The following is a 24,766-nucleotide window of genomic DNA, read 5'->3' as shown; positions in this document are numbered from 1 at the left end:
CCATCTATTTCAGAATTTTCCAGTTTGTTGTGATCCACACAGTCAAAGGCTTTGGCATAGTCAAAAAAGCAGAGGTAGATGTTTTTCTGGAATTCTCTTGCATTTTTAATGATTCAATGTATGTTGGCAATTTGACCTCTGGTTCCTCTGCCTTTTCTACGTCCAACTTGAACATCTAGAAGTTCATGGTTCATGTACTGTTGAAGCCTGGCTTGGAGAATTTTAAGCATTACTTTACTAGCATGTGAGATGAGTGCAATTGTGCGGTAGTTTGAACATTCTTTGTCATTGCCTTTTTTAGGCATTGAAATGAAAACTTACCTTTTCCACTCCTGTGGCACTGCTGAGTTTTCCAGGTTTGCTGGCATATTGAGAGCAGCACTTTCACAGCATCATCTTTCAGGATGTGAATTAGCTCAACTGGAATTCCATCACCTCCACTAGCTTTGTTCATAGTGATTCTTCCTAAGCCCCACTTGACTTCACAGTCCAGGATGTCTGGCTCTAGGTGAGTGATCACACCGTCTTGGTTATCTGAGTCATGAAGATCTTTTTTGTATAGTTCCTCTGTGTATTCTTGCCACCTCTTCTCAATATCTTCTCCTTCTGTTAGGTCCATAACATATAAAAATGGTGTTTAATCTTTAAAAATTATATGACAAATGAAAAACAAACAATTCTTGCTGTTCTATCTCATATTGTCCATTTTCTTCACATATTTCCTGCATATCCATTTCAGAATACACAATCCTCCCATGTAACTTCTTTGCATGCCTTCACCACTATACTATAAACTGTGCCAAGGGAAAACACTTGTCTTCTTTTTGACATCCATATACCCAGAAATCAACACATAGAAGGTGCTCAGTAAACACTGCTGAATGGCTTTAGTGAATAAACAATTCTTAATCTCTGTTACCAGCAAAGTTCTAGCAAAATGAAAGTTCTCTACAAATTTGGTTAAATAAAATAAATCTCTTTTTAAAGAAACATTTGTCAATAGTTTCAGGAAGTTCAAATTGATGCTAAAATTTCCCATTCTACCCTCACTCCCACTGAAACCAATTCCAAAGAAATTATTTTCAATCATAATTCTAAGCAATTAAAACTTGTGACTCTGGCAGGCCTCACTGTGAACTGCAGTCTGACCACCCTGGGTTCCTGGTTCAAAGCTAATCCAGTAGAAAGTTTTGGCATAAGCTTGTTCAGAACCAGTTCATATCAAGCATTGTATGTCTGTTGTCAAAAGTTGAAAGCTATTTCTCATTGACATATCTATTTTTGACACCTTCACCAAAATGATCTATAGCCACATAGGGATAAATATACATATTTCTTGGGTTGGGCACATGCCCTGGAGAAGGGAATGGCAACCCACTCCAGGATTCTTACCTGGAGAATTCCGTGGACAGAGGAGCCTGGCAGGCTACAGTTATGGGGTGGCAAAAAGTTGGACACGGCCGAGCAACACACACACACACACACACACACACACACACACACACATACATATTTGCAACTAACAATTTCTAATGAACGCTAATTTTTCTTGCCATTGACAGAGGACAACATCTGTACTTAAGAACAGTGGTTAACCCACCTATGGGCACCTTATATTTGACATGGAATTAAGAATATACAATGGAGAAAAGATAGTCTCTTCAATAAGTGAAAACTGGACAGCTATGTGTTAAAAAAAATGAAATTAGAATACTTTCTAATACCGTACATAAAAATAAATTCAAAATGGATTAAAGACCTAAACATAAGGCCAGAAACCATAAAACTCAGAGAGGAAAACAGGGAGAACACTTTTTGAGACAAATCACAACAAGATCTTCTATGATCCACCTCCTAGATTAACTGAAATAAAAACAAAACTAAACAAATGGGACCTAATAAACTTAAAAGCTTTTACACAGCAAAAGAAACCATAAACAGGATGAAAAGACAACCCTCAGAATGGGAGAAAGCAATTACAAATGAAGCAACTGACAAAGGATTAATTTCCAGAGTATGCAAGCAGCTCATGCAGCTCAACATCAGAAAAAGAAACAACCCAATCAAAAAAATGGGTAGAAGACGTAAACAGACATTTCTCTAAGAAGACATCCAGATGGCTAATAAACACATGAAAAAATGCTCAACATTACAACCCCACTACTGGACACAAACCTTGAGAAAACCATAATTGAAAAGTTCATTGCTGCACTATTTACAATAGCTAAGACATGGAAACTATCTAGATGTCCATCAAAAGATGAATGGATAAAGAAGTGTGGTACATATATTCAATGGAATATTACTTACCATAGAAAGGAACGAATGTGTTAGTTATTTAGTTAGTTAGTTAGAATAAACGAATTTATTCTAGTGACATGAATAAATCTAGAGCCTGTTATACAGAATGAATTAAGTCAGAAAGAGAAAAACAAATGCTGTATATTAACACTTAATATATATGGAATCTTGAAAAATGGTACTGATGAACCTATTTTCATAAAGACCCAGACTTAGAGAGTTATGGTCACAGCAGGGGAAGGAGAGGGTGGGACAAATTGTGAAAGTGGCATTAAGATATATACATTACCACGTGTAAAATAGATAGCTAATGGGAATTTGCTGTATAGTGCAGGGAACACAGCCTGGTGCCCTTTGACAGTCTAGACTGGTGGGAAGGGGTAGGAGATGGGAGGGAAGTTCAAGAGGGAGGGGATATGTGTATATCTATGGCTGATTTATGTTGATGTATGGCAGAAACCAACACAACATTGTAAAGCAATTATCCTCCAATTAAAAATAAATAAATACTAGTGGTTAATTCACAGACACAGAAAACAAACTTACAAAACAAACAAAGGGGAAAGAAAGCGGGAGTTAGCAGATACAAAATACCATACATAAAATAGATAAACAGCAAGCTCCTACTGTATTAGACAGGGAAATATAGTCAATATATTTTAATAAATCACAACGACCATAATGGAAAAGACTATGGAAAAGGATAAATATAACTATCATTTTGCTGAGCACCAGACATTAACACACTGTAAATCAATTATACTTAAAAAATAAGAGTGATTAATTAACTTCTCACATTTCATTCATCAAGGTAAGATCACCAAATCATTTATTTAAAAGGAAAGATTTTAACTTTAAATGCAAATCATCCGTTTGTATAAGATTAAAAAATAAAAATCTTTTTAAAAGGCCATATTTTTAAAGCTAGTTGAAGTAGTAGTATAAAGAGTAGAGGCGGTCCTAAGATGGTGGAGGAATAGGAAGGGGAGACCACTTTCTCCCCCACAAATTTATCAAAAGAACATTTGAATGCTGAGCAAATTCCACAGAACAACTTCTGAATGCTGGCAGGAGACATCAGGCACCCAGAAAGGCAGTCCATTGTCTTCAAAAGGAGGTAGGACAAAATAAAAAAGATAAAAAGAGGGACAAAAGAGTTAGGAACGGAGATCCGTCCCGGGAAGGGTGTCTTAAAAAAGACAGACGTTTCCAAACATCAGGAAACACTCAGTCCGTGGGTCTGTGGTGAGCCTTGGAATCTCAGAAGGCATAATAACCAGGAGGAAAAATAAACAAATAATTAAAATCCACAGATTATGTGCCTAACAGCAACTCCCAGCTAAGCAGCAGCCAGAGGCTCGTATCCCCCACTAGCAAGCGGGGGAGGGACAGGAAGGAGGGAGCGGGCTGCATTGCTTAGGGTAAGGACTGGGCCTGAATGCCCTGAGGCCAATCTGAGGGAACTAGCTTGAGATAGCAACCCAGACTGTGGGATAGCTACCCCGCAAACCCGCGAAAAGCGAAAAGCCCTAACCTAGGACACCGCCAGGCATGCTCACAGAACAAAGGACTGAGCAGAGCTAGCTAACTGACTTCAGACTGGCCCATCTCCCTCCAGAGACAGGGGAGGGCAGCCAGAAGCAGAAGGGGGCAATCGTGGCCCCCGAGAGGCCTCCTATACCAAACTGCAAGGAGACTTCTCTGCTAACCAAGACGTCTTGGGATTCTGGATGATTGACATCTGCAGGGAGGGTCGCAGCCAGAGACCAGCTCCCCAGAATAGACACATGGCACACCTAAGAAGGCGCGCCCATTGTACACCCAGAAAACCAACCGGGGAGGGGATAAGCCACAGCCTTCAACTGGGGGTGACTACACGCACCAAGCACCTGGTCACTTGAGCTGCTCGGACCTGGGACGGGTGCAAAATGCAGGCCCAACCAAGTCTGCACCTTTGTGGAATACCCGAGAACCTGAACCTGAGGGGCTTAGACCTGGGAAGTGCATGTAAACGAGGGCCCGCATCAGATAGTTTCCAGCAGAGCAACCTGGAGTCTGAACAGTGTAGACTGGGAAAGCTCACACGCTGTGAGTGGGGGCAAACCCAGTGTGGCTGAATCACTGTGAGTACACACAAGTGATATTTGTTCACAGTGTTCCTCCCTCCCCAAAGCACAACTGAACAAGCAAGCCTAAAAAAAGGTGACCACCACTCGCCCCTTGTGTCAGGGTGGAAATTAGACACTGAAGAGACCAGCAAACAGAAGCTAAAATAAACAGAGGGAACCGCTTTGGAAGTGACAGGTGCAACAGATTAAAACCCTGTAGTTAACACTGACTACATAGGAAGGGGCCTATAAGCCTTGAGAAGACAAGCCAAACCAAGGAATTATCTGAAGATGAACTGACCTACACTGTCTACAACAGCTTCAGAGAAAGTCTTAGATATATTTTTACTACTATAATTTTTTAAATTAAAAAAAATTATTTTATTTTTTAACTATTTTATTTTTATTTTTTATTTTTTAAGTCCCCATTACTCCTTTAATTTTCATTTTATAACCTACTATTACCTTGCAAAAAAAAGACCCTATTTTTAAAACAAACTTCATATATATGTATATATTATAATTTCTGTGATTTTGTTTTCTATTTGTTTGTTTGTTTTATTTATTTTTTTAATATTGTATTTTTGGGAATCTAACCTCTATTTAAGATTTTTAATCTTTGCCTTTTGGTATTTGCTATCAACTTTCTACCTTTAAGAACCCAATCTTCAGTACCCATTTTTACTTGGGAGCGGGATCACTGGCCTGATTGCTCTCTCCCCCTTTTGACTCTCTTTTTCCCCACCAGGTTGCGTCTATCTCCCCCCACCCCCTTTTCTTCTCTACCCAACTCAGTGAATCTCTTTGTGTGTTCTGGGCTGTGGACAACACTTAGGGAATTGATTACTGGCTGGATCTGTCTCCCTCCTTTTGATTCCCCCTTTTATCCTCCTGGCCAGCTCTGTCTCCTTCCTCCCTCTGCTCCTCTCTGTGTAACTCCGTGAACATCTCTGAGGGGTCCAGACTGTAGAGAACACATAGGGAAGTGATTACTGGCCAGCTTCCCCTCTCCCCTTTTGATTTCCCCTCTTCTCCTCCTGGTCACCTCCAACTCCTTCTTCCCTCTTCTTTTCTCCATGTAACTCTGTGTACCTCTCCAGGTGTCCCTCACTTTGGAAAAACTTCATCATTAACCGAGATGTTTTATCATCAGTGCTGTATAGATGGAGAAGTCTTGAGGCTACTGTAAGAATAAGACTCAAAACCAGAGGCAGGAGGCTTAGGTTCAAATCCTGAGAATACCAGAGAACTCCTGAATCCAAGGAGCATTAAACAATAGAAGCTCATCAAATGCCTCCATACCTACACTGAAACCTAGCACCACCCAAGGGCCAACAAGCTCCAGAGCAAAACATACCACACAAATTCTCCAGCAACACAGGAACATAACCCTGAGCCTCAATATACACGCTGACCAAAGTCACACACCAAACCCACTGACATCTCAAAACTTATTACTGGACACTTCATTGCACTCCAGAGAGAAGAAATCCAGTTCCACCCACCAGAACACCAACACAAGCTTCCCTAACCAGAAAACCTTGACAAGCCACCCGTCCAACCCCACCCACAGTGAGGAACCTCCACAATAAAGAGGAGCCACTAACTGCCATAATACAGAAAGGCCGCCCCAAACAAAGCAATATAAACAAGATGAAAACACAGAGAAATACCCAGCAGGTAAAGGAACAGGATAAATGCTCACCAAACCAAACAAAAGAGGAAGAGGTAGGGAATCTACCTGATAAAGAATTCCAAATAATAATAATGAAAATGATCCAAAATCTTGAAAACAAAATGGAGTTACAGATAAATAACCTGGAGACAAGGATCTAGAAGATACAAGAAAGGTTTAACAAGGACCTACAAGAAATTAAAAAAGAGTTAATATATAATGAATAATGCAATAAATGCGATCAAAAACTCTCTGGAGGGAACCAACAGTAAAATAACGGAGGCAGAAGATAGGATAAGTGGGGTAGAAGATAGAATGGTAGAAATAAATAAAACAGGACAAAAGAAAAAAGAATTAAAAGAAATGAGGACAATCTCAGAGACCTCTGGGACAATGTTAAATGCCCCAACATTCGAATCATAGGAGTCCCAGAAGAAGAGGACAAAAAGAAAGACTATGAGAAAATACTTGAGGAGATAATAGTTGAAAGCGTCCCTAAAATGGGGAAGGAAATAGTCACCCAAGTCCAAGAAACCCAGAGAGTCCCAAACAGGGTAAATCCAAGGCAAAACACCCCAAGACACATTTTAATCAAACTAACAAAGATCAGACACAAAGAACAAGTATTAACAGCAGCAAGGGAAAAACAACAAATAACACGCAAGGGGATTCCCATAAGGAAAACAGCTGATCTTACAATAGAAACTCTTCAAGCCAGAAGGGAATGGCAGGACAGGCTTAAAGTGATGAAAGATAATAACCTAAAACCCAGATTACTGTACCCAGCAAGGATCTCATTCAAATATGAAGGAGAAATCAAAAGCTTTACAGACAAGCAAAAGCTGAGAGAATTCAGCACCACCAAACCAGCTCTACAACAAATGCTAAAGGATCTTCTCTAGACAGGAAACACAGAAAGGGTGTATAAACTCGAACCCAAAACAGTAAAGTAAATGGCAAAGGGATCATACTTATCAGTAATTACCTTAAATGTAAATGGATTGAATGCCCCAACCAAAAGACAAAGACTGGCTGAATGGATACATAAACAAGACATAAAACAATACATACGTTGTCCACAAGAGACCCACCTCGAAACAAGGGACACATACAGACTGAAAGTGAAGGGCTGGAAAAAGATATTCCATGCAAATAGAGACCAAAAGAAAGCAAGAGTAGCAATACTCATATCAGATAAAACAGACTTTAAAACAAAGGCTGTGAAAAGAGACAAGGAAGGACACTACATAATGATCAAAGGATCAATCCAAGAAGAAGATATAACAATTATAAATATATATGGACCCAACATTGGAGCACCACAATATGTAAGACAAATGCTAACAAGTATGAAAGGGGAAATTAACAATAACACAGTGGGAGACTTTACTACTTCACTCACACCTATGGATAGATCAACTAAACAGAAAATTAACAAGGAAACACAAACTTTAAATGATACAGTAGACCAGTTAGACCTAATTGATATCTATAGGACATTTCACCCCAAAACAATCAATTTCACCTTTTTCTCAAGTGCACAGAGAATCTTCTCCCAGATAGATCATATCCTGGGCCATAAATCTAGCTGTGGTGAATTCAAAAAAATTGAAATCATTCCAAGTATCTTTCCTGATCACAGTTCAGTTAGATTAGATGTCAATTACAGGAGAAAAAACTATTAAAAATTCCAACATATGGAGGTTGAACAGCACACTGCTGAATAATCAACAAATCACAGAAGAAATAAAAAAAGAAATCAAAATATGCATAGAAATGAATGAAAATGAAAACACAACAACCCAAAACCTATGGGATACTGTAAAAGCAGTGCTAAGGGGTAGGTTCATAGCAATACAGGCTTACCTTAAGAAACAAGAAAAAAGTCAAATAACCTAACTCTACACCTAAAGCAACTTGAAAAGGAAGAAATTATGAACTCCATAGTTAGCAGAAGGAAAGAAATCTTAAAAATTTGGGCAGAAATAAATGCAAAAGAAACAAAAGAGACCATAGCAAAAATCAACAAAACCAAAAGCGGGTTCTTCAAGGAGGTAAATAAAATTGACAAAACACTAGCCAGACTCATCAAGAAACAAAGGGGGAAAAATCAAATCAACAAAATTAGAAATGAAAAGGAAGAGATCACCACAAACAACATAGAAATACAAAGGATCATAAGAGACTATTATCAGCAACTATATGCCAATAAAATGGACAACTTGGAAGAAATGGACAAATTCTTAGAAAAGTACAACTTTACAAAATTGACCAGGAGGAAATAGAAAATCTCAACAGAACCATCACAAGCATGGAAATTGAATCTGTAATCAGAAATCTTCCAACAAACAAAAGCCCAGGACCAGATGGCTTCACAGCTGAATTCTACCAAAAATTTAGAGAAAAACTAACACCTATCCTACTCAAACTCTTCCAGAAAATTGCAGAGGAAGGTAAACTTCCAAACTCATTCTATGAGGCCACCATCACCTTAATACCAAAACCTGACAAAGATGCCACAAAAAAAGAAAACTACAGGCCAATATCACTGATGAACATAGATGCAAAAATCCTTAACAAAATTCTAGCTAACAGAATCCAACAACATATTAAAAAGATCATACATCATGATTGAGTGGGCTTTATCCCAGGGATGCAATGATTCTTCAATATCTGCAAACCAATCAATGTAATATACCACATTAACAAATTGAAAAATAAAAACCATATGATTATCTCAATAGATGCAGAGAAAGCCTTTGACAAAATTCAACATCCATTTATGATAAAAGCGCTCCTGAAAGCAGGAGTAGAAGGAACATACCCCAACATGATAAAAGCTATATATGACAAACCCTCAGCAAACATTATCCTCAATGGTGAAAAATTGAAAGTATTTTCCCTGAAGTCAGGAACAAGACAAGGGTGTCCACTCTCACCACTACTATTCAATATAGTTTTGGAAGTTTTGGCCACAGCAATCAGAGCAGAGAAAAAAAATAAAAGGAATCCAGATTGGAAAAGAAAAAGTAAAATGCTCACTGTTTGCAGATGCCATGATCCTCTACTTAGAAAACCCTAAAGACTGCACCAGAAAATTGCTAGAGCTAGTCAATGAATATAGTAAAGTTGCAGGATATAAAATTAACACACAGAAATCCCTTGCATTCCTATACACTAACAATGAGAAAATAGAAAGAAAATTAAGGAAACAATCCCATTCACCATTGCAATGACAAGAATAAAATAATTAGGAATAAATCTACCTAAAGAAACAAAAGACCTATATATAGAAAACTATAAAACACAGATGAAAGAAATCAAAGAGGACACAAATAGATGGAGAAATATACTGTGTTCAAGGATCAGAAGAATCAATATAGTGAAAATAAGTATACTACACAAAGCAATCTATAGATTCAACGCAATCCCTATCAAGCTACCAATGGTATTCTTCACAGAACTAGAACAAACAATTTCACAATTTGTATGGAAATACAAAAAACCTCGAATAGTCAAAGCAATCTTGAGAAAGAAGAATGGAACTGGAGGAATCAACCTGCCTGACTTCAGTCTCTTCTACAAAGCCACAGTCATCAAGACAGTGTGGTACTGGGAAAAAGACAGAAATATAGATCAATGGAAGAAAATATAAAGCACACAGATAAATCCACACACCTATGGACACCTTATCTTTGACAAAGGAGGCAAGAATATACAATGGAGAAAAGGCAATCTCTTTAACAAGTGGTTCTGGGAAAACTGGTCAACCACTTGTAAAAGAATAAAACTAGAACACTTTCTAACACCATACACAAAAATAAACTCAAAATGGATTAAAGATCTAAATGTAAGACCAGAAACTATAAAACTCCTAGAGGAAAACATAGGCAAAACAGTCTCTGACATAAATCACAGCAGGATCCTCTATGACCCACCTCCCAGAATATTGGAAATACAAACAAAAATAAACAAGTGGGACCTAATTAAAATTAAAAGCTTCTGCACAACAAAGGACACTGTAAGCAAGGTAAAAAGACAGCCTTCAGAATGGAAGAAAATAATAGCAAATGAAGAAACAGACAAATAATTAATCTTAAAAATATACAAGCAACTCCTGCAGCTCAATTCCAGAAAAATAAATGAACCAATCAAAAAGTGGGCCAAAGAACTAAACAGACATTTCTCCAAAGAAGACATACAGATGGCTAACAAACACATGAAAACATGCTCAACATCACTCATTATCACAGAAATGCAAATCAAAACCAGAATGAGGTACCATTACACGCCAGGCAGAATGGCTGCTATCCAAAAGTCTACAAGCAATAAATACTGGAGAGGGTGTGGAGAAAAGGGAACCCTCTTACACTGTTGGTGGGAATGCAAACTAGTACAGCCGCTATGGAGAACAGTGTGGAGATTCCTTAAAAAACTGGAAATAGAACTGCCATATGACCCAGCAATCCCACTCCTGGGCATACACACTGAGGAAACCAGATCTGAAAGAGACACGTGCACCCCAATGTTCATCACAGCACTATTTATAATAGCCAGGACGTGGAAGCAACCTAGATGCCCATCAGCTAACAAATGGATAAGAAAGCCGTGGTACATATACACAATGGAATATTACTCAGCCATTAAAAAGAATACATTTGAATCAGCTCTAATGAGGTGGATGAAACTAATGATGCCTATTATACAGAGTGAAGTAAGCCAGAAAGAAAAACACTAATACAGTATACTAATGCGTATATATGGAATTTAGAAAGATGGTAATGATAACCTTGTATGCAAGACAGCAAGAGAGACACAGCTGTATTGAACAGTCTTTTGGACTCTGTGGGAGAGGGCGAGGGTGGGATGGTATGGGAGAATGGCATTGAAACATATAAATTATCATATGTGAAACGAATCGCCAGTCCAAGTTTGATGCATGATACAGGATGCTCGGGGCTGGTGCACTGGGATGACTCAGAGTGATGGGCTGGAGAGGGAGGTGGGAGGGGGGTTCAGGATAGGGAACACATGTACACCCATGGCAGATTCAAGTCAATGTGTGGCAAAACCAATACAATGTTGTAAAATAAAATAAATTAATCAATCAATTAAAAAATAAATATATAAAGAGTAGGTAGAATTGGACTGCTGACAAAATACCTGAATGAAATCTCTAAAAACAAGAAAAGAAAGTATTGGAAACTTTTAAAATTATCAATGCTTTTCAACAACAGTATTAAATTATTTTCTATGGATAAAAACCATCCCATTCATTTTCATATAAGCACCCTGAAATACACATTCTAAATTTAAAGAAAAACAAGGACACCTCGTAATTATCTCAAAATAGGAGAAAAATATAGTTTTATTCACAGTAAAATTTTGCTTTTTCCCATGCAACAGAGAAAAAGAGCTAAATAAAAGGAGCCCGTCATAAAATTAAAAGAAATTGGTTTAATAATGCTTGGCTTTTAAATCTAGGAAAATAGCAATGAAAAATCACAGTAATCAAACTTGGCCTGAATAGAGCTTTGTGCAATTAGTACATTAAATATAATGATAATGATCTTGTATTTTATTTAATTTTATTTATTTATTTATAAATGACTACCATATTGCACCTGGATTCTTTGAGATAATTAAAATAATTTAAAAAGTACAAAATGAGTCAAAATAAAAAGGCTCATCAATTTCTGAGACTGATAAACTAAGCTAATAAAAGCCAGAATTTTTATTTTCAGCTTACACTGGGCTAGGAATCCAACCACATCAATTTATTTTTAAGTTAGAGTGATGTTCACATATATCAGGATTTTACTAATAAATTTATTTAAAGAGTAAAAATTCTAAACAGTAGCAAATTTTACCTTTGAGAAGTTCATTAGAGGAATAAAGTAGTAACATACATATTCTTGAGTGTTTTAACAATAACTTCAAATGTACATTCAGGACCCATTATAAATAAGCAAATGTCCTTTGAATATGGAGGAGAGCTGAGAGGAGCTACTCCACGTTCAAGGTCAGGAGGGGGGCCGTGAGAAGATACCCCACCTCCAAGGTAAGGAGCAGCGGCTGCGCTTCACTGGAGCAGTCATGAAGAGATACCCCACGTCCAAGGTAAGAGAAACCCAAGTAAGATGGTACGTGTTGCGAGAGGGCATTAGAGGGCAGACACATTAAAACCATAATGACAGAAAACTAGCCAATTTGATCAAATGGACCACAGTCTTGTCTAACTCAATGAAACTAAGTCATGCCATGTGGGGCCACCCCAGACTGACTGGTCATGGTGGACAGGTCTGACAGAATGTGGTCCACTGGAGAAGGGAATGGCAAACCACTTCAGTATTCTTGCTTTGAGAATCCCATGAACAGTATGAAAAGGCAAAATGATAGGCTATTGAAAGAGGAACTCCCCAGGTCGATAGGTGCCCAATATGCTACTGGAGATCAGTGGAGAAATAACTCCAGAAAGAATGAAGGGATGGAGCCAAAATAAAAACAATACCCAGTTGTGGATGGACTGGTGATAGAAGCAAGGTCCGATGCTGTAAAGAGCAATATTGCATAAGAACCTGGAATGTTAGGTCCTTGAATCAAGGCAAATTGGAAGTGGTCAAACAGGAAATGGCAAGAGTGAATGTTGACATTCTAGGAATCAGCAAACTAAAATGGACTGGAAAGGGTGAATTTAAATCAGTTGACCATTATATCGACTACTGTGGGCAGGAATCCCTTAGAAGAAATGGAGTAGCCATCATGGTCAACAAAAGAGTCCGAAATGCAGTATTTGGATGCAATCTCAAAAATGACAGCATGATCTCTGTTCATTTCCAAGGCAAACCATTCAATATCCTGGTAATCTGAGCCTATGCCCCAACCAGTAATGCTGAGGAACCTGAAGTTGAACGGTTCTATGAAGACCTACACGACCTTTTAGAACAGACACCCAAAAAAGATAGGGGACTGGAATGCAAAAGTAGGAAGTCAAGAAACACCTGGAGTAACAGGCAAATTTGGCCTTGGAGTACGGAATGAAGCAGCACAAAGGCTAATAGAGTTTTGCCAAGAGAACGCACTGGTCATAGCAAACACCCTCTTCCAACAACACAAGAGAAGACTCTACACGTGGACATCACCAGATGGTCAACACCAAAATCAGATTGATTATATTCTTTGCAGCCAAAGATGGAGAAGCTCCATACAGTCAGCAAAAACAAGACTGGGAGCTGACTGTGGCTCAGATCATGAACTCCTTATTGCCAAAATCAGACTTAAACTGAAGAAAGTAGGGAGAACCACTAGACCATTCAGATATGACCTAAATCAAATTCCTTATGACTATATGACAGTGGAAGTGAGAAATAGATTTAAGGGACTAGATCTGATAGACAGAGAGCCTGAAGAACTATGGACGGAGGTTCGTGACATTGTACAGGAGACAGGGATTAAGACCATCCCCATGGAAAAGAAATGCAAAAAGGCAAAATGGTTGTCTGAGGAGGCCTTATAAATAGCTATGAAAAGAAGAGAAGCGAAAAGCAAAGGAGAAAAGGAAAGATATTCCCATTTGAATGCAGAGTTACAAAGAATAGCAAGGAGAGATAAGAAAGCCTTCCTCAGCGATCAGTGCAAAGAAATAGAGGAAAACAACAGAATGGGAAACACTAGAGATCTCTTCAAGAAAATTAGAGATACCAAGGTAACATTTCACACAAAGATGGGTTCGATAAAGGGCAAAAATGGTATGGACTTAACAGAAACAGAAGATATTAAGAAGAGGTGGCAAGAATACACAGAAGAACTGTAGAAAAAAGATCTTCACGGCCCAGATAATCACAATGATGTGATTACACACCTAGAGCCAGAAATCCTGGAATGTGAAGCCAAGTGGGCCTTAGAAAGCATCACCACGAACAAAAACTAGTGGATGTGATGGAATTCCAGTTGAGCTATTTCAAGTCCTAAAAGATGATGCTATGAAAGTGCTGCACTCAATATGCCAGCAAATTTGGAAAACCCAGCAGTGGCCACAGGACTGGAAAAGGTCCGTTTTCATTCCAATCCCTAAGAAAGTCAATCCCAAAGAATGCTCAAACTACCTCACAGTTGCACTCATCTCACACGCTAGTAAAGTAATGCTCAAAATTCTCCAATCCAGGCTTCAGCAATACATGAACCGTGAACTTCCAGTTGTTCAAGTGGGTTTTAGAAAAGGCAGAGGAACCAGAGATCAAATTGCCAACATCCGCTGGATCATCGAAAAAGCAAGAGAGTTCCAGAAAAACATCTATTTCTGCTTTATTGAGTATGCCAAAGCCTTCGACTGTGTGGAACACAATAAACTGTTTAAAATTCTGAAAGAGATGGGAATACCAGCCACCTGACCTGCCTCTTGAGAAACCTTGTATGCAGGTCAGGAAGCAACAGTTAGAACTGGACATGAAACAACAGACTGGTTCCAAATAGGAAAAGAAGTACGTCAAGGCTGTTTACTGTCACCCTGCTTATTTAATTTCTATGCAGAGTACATCATGAGAAACGCTGGGTTGGAAGATGCACAAGCTGGAATCAAGATTGCTGGGAGAATTATCAATAACCTCAGATATGCAGATGACACCACCCTTATGGCAGAAAGTGAAGAGAAACTAAAAGGCCTCTTGATGAAAGTGAAAGAGGAGAGTGAAAATGTTGGCTTAAAGCTTAACATTCAGAAAACTAAGATCATGGCATCTGGTCCCATCATTTCATGGCAAATAGATGGGGAGACAATGGAAACAGTGTCAGACTTTATTTTTTGGGCTCCAAAATCACTGCAGATGGTGATCACAGCCATGAAATTAAAAGACGCTTACTCCTTGGAAGGAAAGTTATGACCAACCTAGACAGCATATTAAAAAGCAGAGACATTACTTTGCCAACAAAGGTCTGTCTGGTCAAGGCTATGGTTTTTCCAGTGGTCATGTAAGAGTTGGACTGTGAAGAAAGCTGAGTCCTGAAGAATTGATGCTTTTGAACTGTGGTGTTGGAGAAGACTCTTGAGAGTCCCTTGGACTGCAAGGAGATCCAACCAGTCCATCCTGAAGGAGATCAGTCCTGGATGTTCATTGGAAGGACTGATGCTGAAGCTGAAACTCTAGTAATTTGGCCATCTCATGCAAAGAGCTGACTCATTGGAAAAGACCCTGACGCTGGGAGGGATTGGGGGCAGGAGAAGGGGAGGACAGAGGATGAGATGGCTGGATGGCATTACCGACTCGATGGACATGGGTTTAAGTAAACTCTGGGAGTTGGTGATGAACAGGGAGGCCTGGCATGCTGCGATTCATGGGGTCGCAAAGAGTCGGACATGAGTGAGTGAATGAACTGAACTGAACTGATACTTAAACTCTTGTAGGAAAGATAAGAACATTAAAAATTTACTTTTCAGAATAATGCAGATGATATTAGAAAAGCAATAAATGACTGCTTATTTGTAGTATGAAAACATTGGTTGGATATTAAGAACTATAATTTTTCATTTTTTTAGTGAAAATGAAGTAAATCTTACACAGTAGCTAGGATTCAAAGACCACATATATTATATGAGATAAAATAATGGTTTATAATAGGGCAAGAAGGGAGAAATTACAATCCATGGCAATAAACACAAGAAAAATAGGATGAAGTATATGATAATACATAATAATATACTACTAAAATTCATAGGAGAAACTGATTTTTAAATGATGATCCCATTCATTTGTATCCTATCTTTTGCCATATTTTATGCATATATGTATTTCTTAAATCTGATCTTTTTTACCTAGATGAGCTCAGAAGTATAATACAACCAAATAGAAATTCCTGAGATCAGTGATTTTTAGAGAAAGATCAAAGTTGTCTTTTGGGGCAACAAGACTGTAAAAACTGTCTATCATGAAGAATCCTGGTGCAAAGGTTTTCAAGACAGAAATAATACTGAAAACCTTTGTAACAAAAACCAATTCATATGTTACTTGAATGAAAAGGTACCCAAAGTATTAAAGGGAATTCAAAACATTTATCCTAGCAATTATTTTCTTACTTTGTTCACAAACTAGTTTTCAATGCCAAGTCAACTTTACTATAATAGTTTAGTATGTTTCTCATGTTTGTAATTTTTCAAAGCATGGTTGACATCTTGAATAAGCAATCTAAAAATAGTTTTGTCTCTTCTACTAGTTCTTGACTGTTGTTATTTCTGACCTCTATCATTTGAAAAATGCAGGCACAAGTCAAATCCGAAGTGAACTGAATAAAAGAAATAACTTAAAAAATCAATGAAATTGAAAGTAAGAATCTAATAAAAAAAAGAAAGAAAGAAAGAAAGTAAGTAAGAGCTCAATAGGGAAACTCAACAAAATCAAATGCTGATTCTTTGAAAAAAAAAAAAATCAGTAAGCTAAGTGTCTAGCCAAGCTAAGATAAAAAGAGAGGACAGAAATTACAAATATAAATGAAAGAGGGGGAACATTACTATAGATCTTGTGGAAGTTAGATAATAAATACTATAAACTACCTTAGTGTTAGTGTTGGTCATGTTTGACTCTTTGAGACACTATGGACTATAGCCTGCTAAGCTCTTCTGTCCATGGGATTCTACAGGGAAGAATATTGGAGTGGGCAGCCATTCCCTTCTCCAGAGGATCTTTCCAACCCAGGGGACAAACCTGGGTCTCCTGCATTGCAGGCAGATTCCTTACTGCTGAGCCACCAGGGAAGCCTTATAAACTATCCTACATCCACTAATTTGATAATCTAGATGAAATTAACCAGTTGCTCAAAAGATATAATTAGCCATAATTCATAAAGAAATAGATGATCCAAATAGGCCTGTGTCTGTTTAAAAATAGAATTAACAATTCATAACCTTCCCAAACAGAAAGCACTAGGCTCAGATGGACTCACTGGTGAATTCTACCAAACACTTAAGGAAAAAAAAATTGTACCAATGCTCTATAATCTCTTTCAAATAATAGAAGCAGGGGAAATACTTACTAACTCATTCTAGGAGGCCAGCATTACCCTAATACCAAATCCATACAGAGATATTCCAAGAAAACTACAGATTAATATATCCTATGAACATAAATGGGCTTCTCAGGTGGTGCTAGTGGTAAAGAACCCTCCTGTGAATGAAGGAGATGTAAGAGATGTAGGTTTGATCCCTGGGTCAGGAAGATCCCTTGGAAGAGGTCATGGCAACCGACTCCAGTATTCTTGTCTGGAGAATCCCACGGACAGAGGAGCCTGGCAGACTACAGTCCATAGGGTCACAAAAGAGTCACACACAACTGAAGGAACTTAGCATGCATGCACATGAACATAAACACAATAATCTTCAATGAAATACTAGGAAATTGAATTTAACAATGTATAAAAATAATTATACACCACAGGCAAGTGGATTTTACACAGATGTGCAGTTAGTAGAACATTAAAAAATCTATTAATATAATACATCACAACATCAGGATAAAAAAGAAAAGTAATATGATCATATCAAGTTTCAGAAGAAGCATTTGACAAAATCCGACACAATAAAACTTCTAAGTATATTAGGGAGACAAGGGAACATTCTCAATTTGATAAAGATCATTAACAAAATATCTACAGGTAGCATCATACTTAATGATGAGAAACTCGAAGCTTTCTCACTAAGATCAGGTAAAAGGCAAAGTTACCCATTTGACCACTCATTTTCAACATGGTACATGTACCAGAAGTTCTTGTTAATGGATCTAAGACATGGACAAGAGATAATATGTATACCTATTTGGAAGAAAGACATTCATCTCTGTTTATTCACAAACAAATTCATCATCTATGAAGAAAATCTGAAATAACTTTGTGTCATGCTGATGTGTCCAGTTTATTAATTCTATATTTTTTAGTGGATTCTTTAGAATTTTCTATGTACAAAACATGTCACCGTGAATACAGATTGTTTTACTTCTCATATTTGAATTTTTGGGGTACTTTTCTAATTTTCAGCGCAATGTTGAATAAAAGTGGCGGGAGTGGGCATATTTGTTTTGTCTCTGAGGTTATGGGCAAAGCTTTCAGTCTTTCGCTACTAAGTATGATGCCAAATGTAGTTTTTTATGTGTCATAATAGGTTGAGGAAATGCTCTTCTATTCTTAATTAGATGTGTATTTTTATAATGAAAAGTTGTTGGGTTTTGTCAAGTGCTTTCTCTGAATCTACTGAAAATATTATATTGATTGTTTTCTATGTATAGACACAGTGTATAGTGTATTGCATTAATTGGTTTTCAGATGTAAAATCAACTTTGCATTCTTGGAATAAATCTCAGTTAATCAGTGCATAATTCATTATATATTGCTAGATTCTGGAGTTTTTTTGATTTGATGCCTTGGCTTTGTTTTGCATCAGGGATAACCCTGGTCTTACAGAATGAGTTTGTAAGTCCTTCTCTCTTATTTTTGGAACAGTTTATGGATCATTTAGCTTCATCTCATACAACTGGGTATATTGTCTCATCATTTTCCTTACTCTCAAAGCGTTTTTCTCATTGCTCTTTTTATTTCTTCTTTGACCTAACATTTATTTAGAAATATGCTGTTACATAATTTACACTTATTTTTGAGTTTCCCATATGTCTTTCTATTATTAATTTCTAATTTCATTCTGCATGGTCAGAGAATATTCTTTTTATTATTTCTGCCCTTTTAAATTTATTAAGGTCTATTTCTGTCATAGCATATTGCCTTCCCTAGGCAATGCTCCACGTGGATTTGAGAAGGCTGTATATTCCACTGTCATTGGGAAGAGTGTTTTATAGATATCTATTAGGTCCAACTGGGTTATAATGTTCAAATCTTTAAACTCCCTGTGGAACTTCTGCCTAGTTGTTTTATCCACTATTGAAAGTAGGGTATTGAATTCTCCAAATATTATTGCTGAGTTTTCTATTTTCCCCTTAATTTGTTAGTTTTGCTGTCTGGATTTTGATAGTGTGTTGTCAAATGTGTATATTTTTCTAATTGTTTTATCTCCCAGAGGGATGGACACAAACTATTTTAAAATATGTGTAACTGACTCATTTTGTTGTGCAGTAGAAACTAACATAACATTGTAAATCAACTATAATTCAATTTAAAAGTTAATTAAAATAATAAAAATTAAAAAAACCATTAAAATGCCATTCTTTATTTCCATAAATATTTGTGTAACACTATCTTGTTAAATATTATCATAGCCACTCCAGCTTTTTTGTGCTTGCTGTTTGCACTATATATCATTTTCCATACTCACACTTTCAATCCTATACACAATACATAGTTGAGTCATGTATTGTATTCAGTCTGATAATCTCTGCCTTTTGATTATGTTGTTAAACACATTCATATAATGTTATTATTTATATAGCTAAAGATAAAATATTTGCTATTTTATTTTTGTTTTCTGTATAGTCATGTATTTTTTATTCATTCTTTACTGCTATTTTTGCATTAAACACATATTTTCTAATGCAGAATTTTTACTTATACTGTATTTTGAATTTTTATATTAGTGATTGCCGTAAGGATTGTTGCATATATCTTAACTTATATCAGAATCAGCTTCAGGTTGACAATAACTTAATTCCAATAAGATATAAAAGCACTCCTCCTTTATACCTCTATTCCCATTTATTCTTCCTCTTTCTTTTTGCATTATTTACATATATAGTGTATCCTATAATGTTACAAACCAATGATACATTGTTACAATTATTATTTACTTACATAATTTAATGATGTTTAAAGAAGATGAGGAAACAAAGGAGAGTAAATAATATTGATAACTTTCGTTGTATTAACCATTCTATTTATCATTTCTGGTTTCCTTTAATTTGTTTCTGAGAATTCAAGTCACCATCTCTACTAATTTCTTTAGGCAAATATAGCCTTGCTCCCCCTTTTCTCCTTTGTGGTGTTATTGGCAAATATTCTATATGTTATATCCCAAAATATATTATATACATATTGTTTTATGTGGTTGCCTTCTAAATTAGTTGAGAGAGGAAACATATATTTACTTGCTAGTGTCAATTACATACTTATGAACAAAACTAGTGGAGGTGATGGAATTCCAGCTAAGCTATTTAAAATTCTAGAAGATGATGCTGTTAAAGTGCTGCACTAAGTATGCCAGGAAATTTGGAAAATTCAGCAGTGCCCACATGACTGGAAAAGGTGAGTTTCTATTCCAGTTCCACAGAAGGGCAATGCCAAACAAAGAATGTTCAAACTACCTTACATATTGCACATTTCACATGTTAGTAGGGTTATTCCCAAAGTCCTTCAAGCTGGGCTTCAGTGGTATATGAACTGAGACCTTCCAGATGTACAAGCTGGATTTTGAATAGGCTGAGGAACCAGAGATCAAATTGCCAACATTCGTTGAATCATAGAGAAAGCAAGGGAATTACAGGAAAACATCTAATTCTGCTTCATTGACTACACTAAAGCCTTTGACTGTGTGGGTCACAACAAACTGGAATCTTCTTAAACAGATGAGAATATCAGACTATCACCTTACATGCCTCCTGAGAAACCTGTATGCAAGTCAAGAAGCAACAGTTAGAACCAGACAAGGAGCAACAGGCTAGTTCCAAATTGGGAAAGTAATACATCAAGGCTGTATATTGTCTTGTATACAAGACAAGGCTGTATATTGTATATTGCCTTGCTTATTGAACTTATATGTAGAGTACAACATTTGAAATGCCACGCTGGATGAATGACAAGGTGGAATGAAGACTGCTTGGAGAAATATCAACAACCTCAGATATGCAGAAAGTGAAGAGAAACTAAAGAGCCTCTTGATAAGGAGGAGAATGAAAAAGCTGATTTAAAGATCAACATTATAAAAACTAAGATCATGACATCCAGTCCCATCACTTCATAGCAAATAGAATGGGAAAAAGTGGAAGCAGTGACAGCTTTTATTTTCTTGGGCTCCAAAATCACTGTGGATGGTGACAGCAGTCATGAAATTAAAAGATGCTTGTTCCTTGAAGGAAAACTATAACAAAGCTAGAGAATGGATTAAAAAGCAAAGATATCACTTTTCTGACAAAGATCCATAGAGTCAAAGCTATGGTTTTTCCAGTAGTCATGTATGGATGTGAGAGTTGGACATAAAGACGGCTGAACCCCAAAGAACTGATGCTTTTGAATTGTGGAGCAGGAGAAGACTCTTGAAAGTCGCTTGCACTGCGAGGGGATCAAACCAATTAATCCTAAAAGAAATCAACCCCTAATATTCACTGGAAGGACTGATGCTGGAACTGAAGCTGCAATCCTTTGGCCACCTGATGTGAAGAGCCAACTCAAGGGAAAAGACCCTGATGCTGGAAAAGGCTGAAGGCAAAAGGAGATGGGGGGAAGGGGTGAGATGGTTAGATAGCATCACCAACTCAAAGAACATGAATTTGAACAAACTGGGAGACACTGAAGGACAGGGAAGCTTGGCCTGCTGCAGTCCATTGGGTCACAAAGAGTAGAACACAACTTAGCAACTAAAAGGAAAAACAACAACAAATTAATCACCATTCTAATGCTGTTTGTTTTGTATGTGAATTCAAATTGCTGTTTGGAGCTATTACTAATCTGAATAAATTTCTTTAGTATTTCTGGTAGTTAGTGTGCTAGCAACAAATTCACTCAATTTTTGTATATCTGGGATATTATTTTGTCTTAATATTTTGAAAAATAGTCAAGCTGGACTTGGATTCTAGGTTGATAGTTTTGCTTTGTTTTGTTTTTTACTTCACATGTATTTACCCACTGCTCTCTCCTCCATTGTTTCTGATGAGAAGTTAACTATAACAGTTATCAGTTCAGTTTGGTCACTCAGTCATGTCCAACCCTTTGCGACCCATAGACCACAGCATGCCAGGCCTCCCTGTCCATCACCAACTCCCGGAGTTTACTCAAACTCATGTCCATTGAGTCGGTGTTACCATCCAACCACCTCATCCTCTGTTGTCCCCTTCTCCTCCTGCCTTCAATCTTTCCCAGCATCAGGGTCTTTTCACATGAGTCAGTTCTTCACATCAGGTGGCCGAAGTATTGGAATTTCAGCTTCAGCATCACTCTTTCCAGTGAATATTCAGGGGTGATTTCCTTTAGGATGGACTGGTTTGATCTCCTTGCAGTCCAATGGACTCTCAAGAGCCTTCTCCAATGCCTCAGTTCAAAAGCAGCAATTCTTCAGTGCTCAGCTTTCTTTATAGTCCAACTCTCACATCCATGCATTACTACTGGAAAAAAACATAGCTTTGACTAGATGGACATTTATTAGCAAATTAATGTCTCTTGCCTTTTTTTTTCATTTATTTTTATTAGTTGGAGGCTAATTACTTTACAATATTGTAGTGGTTTTTGTCATACATTGACATGGATCAGCCATGGATTTACAAGTATTCCCCATCCCAATCCCCCCTCCCACCTCCCTCTCCACCTGATTCCTCTGGGTCTTCCCAGTGCACCAGGCCCGAGCACTTGTCTCATGCATCCGGCCTGCCTTTTAATATGCTGTCTAGGTTGGTCATAATTTTTCTTCCAAGGAGCAAGAATCTCTTTAATTTCATGGCTGTAGCAACAATCTGCAGTGATTTTGGAGTCCAAAACGATAAAGTCCATCACTGTTTCCACTGTTTCCCCACTTATTTGCCATGAAGTGATGGGACCAGATGCCATGATCTTAGTATAACAGTTATAGTAACATAATATATTGTAATATATAATATAATATGTATAATATAGTAATATATTGCTATAACTATTATAACATTTTTGGGATTTCTTTGTAATGATAGTAGTTTCTTGTTTTTGTTTTTGCTATGAAGATTTTTCCTTGTCTTTAGCTTTCAGCGTTTTTACTATGATGTGTCTCCTCATGCATCTCTTTGTCTTGATCTATTTGGAGATTGTTGTGCATCCTAGATGTGCAAATTAATGGTCATCATGAAATTTTAAAAATTTTCTTTAACTTTTACTCTACTCCTTATGGTACTCTTATGAATGTTTGTGCATTTAATGCTATCCCCTGTTTCTCTGAGGCTCTGTTCTTTTTTTTTTTTAAATACTTTTGTCTCACTAGTCTTCATATCATACAATCTCTATTAAACAAATTTCAAGCTTGCTAGGTCTTTCTTTTACCAGTCCAAATCTACTGTTGGACACCTCTAATGAATTTTCCTTTTCAGTTATTGTACTTTTAAATTTCAGAATTTTCACTTCTGTTTTTATAACTCCTATTTATTTATTCACATTTTTTGTCAGTGAGGCACTGCCTTCAGATCCTCCTTTATCTCTTTAGTCATAGTTTCCTTTAGCTATTTGAGGCTTCCATGGTGGCTCAGATCGTAAAATGATTTCACTTTCACTTGAAAATAATTAAAAGTGAAAGAAAGTGAAGTCGCTCAGTCGTGTCCGACTCTTTGCCACCCCAGGGATGGTAGCCCGCCAGGCTTCTCCGTCCATGGGATTTTCCAGGCAAGAATACTGGAATGGGTTGCCATTTCTTTCTCCAGATCTTCCCAACCCAGGGATCGAACCTGGGTCTCCTGCATTCCCAACTTTTCTCTTAAATTGAAAAAAAAACGGAAAACGTAAACGTGAAGCCACTCAGTCGTGTCTCTTCACGACCCCATGGACTGTAGCCCGCCAGGCTCTTCCGTCCATGGGGATCCTCCAGGCAAGAATTCTGGAGTGGATTGCCATTTCCTTCTCCAAAAAAAAAAAAAAAAGGAGAAAAGGGTCCTAGTTTTTCTCTTCAAAAATGTGCCTACTTTATTAATAAGTATCATTGCAGGAAACTTTTTTTCATGCAACTAATCCTCAGATTTTTTTCCCCAGCAAAATTAAAAAAAAAAAAGTCAGGTTTATGCTCATTTGTATCTCTACAATGGTAAACTCTCTATTTGACATATACATAGAATGCATTTTAAAAAATTGTTGTATGCATATAAATGCATCTTATGCATTTTATTTTTTTCATTTATTTTTATTAGTTGGAGGCTAATTATTTTACAATATTGTAGTGGGTTTTGCCATACATTGATATGAATCGGCCATGGATTTACATGTGTTCCCCATCTTGAAACCCCCTCCCACCTCCCTTCGCATCCCATCACTCTGGGTCATCCCAGTGCACCAGCCTTGAGCACTTGTCTCATGCATCCATCCTGGACTGGCGATCTGTTTCACACTTGATAATATACATGTTTTGATGCTGTTCTCTCAGATCATCCCACCCTCACCTTATCCCATAGAGTCCAAAAGTCTGTTTTATACATCTGTGTCTCTTTTTCTGTCTTGCATATAGGGTTATCGTTACCATCTTTCTAAATTCCATATATATGTGCTAGTATACTGTATTGGTGTTTATCATTCTGGCTTACTTCACTCTGTAAATGGACTCCAGTTTCATCCATCTCATTAGAACTGATTCAAATGTATTCTTTATAATGGCTGAGTAATATTCATTGTGTATATGTACCACGGCTTTCTTATCTATTCGTCTGCTGATGGGCATCTAGGTTGCTTCCATGTCCTGGCTATTATAAACAGTGCTGCAGTTAACTTTGGGGTACACGTGTCTCTTTCAGTTCTGGTTCCCTTGGTGTGTATGCCCAGGAGT

This window comes from Cervus elaphus, chromosome 5 (assembly GCF_910594005.1).
Source record: "Cervus elaphus chromosome 5, mCerEla1.1, whole genome shotgun sequence".
Classification (NCBI taxonomy): Eukaryota; Metazoa; Chordata; class Mammalia; order Artiodactyla; family Cervidae; genus Cervus; species Cervus elaphus.
The sequence above is the reverse complement of the archived record's forward strand: the minus strand, read 5'-3'. Positions refer to the sequence as shown.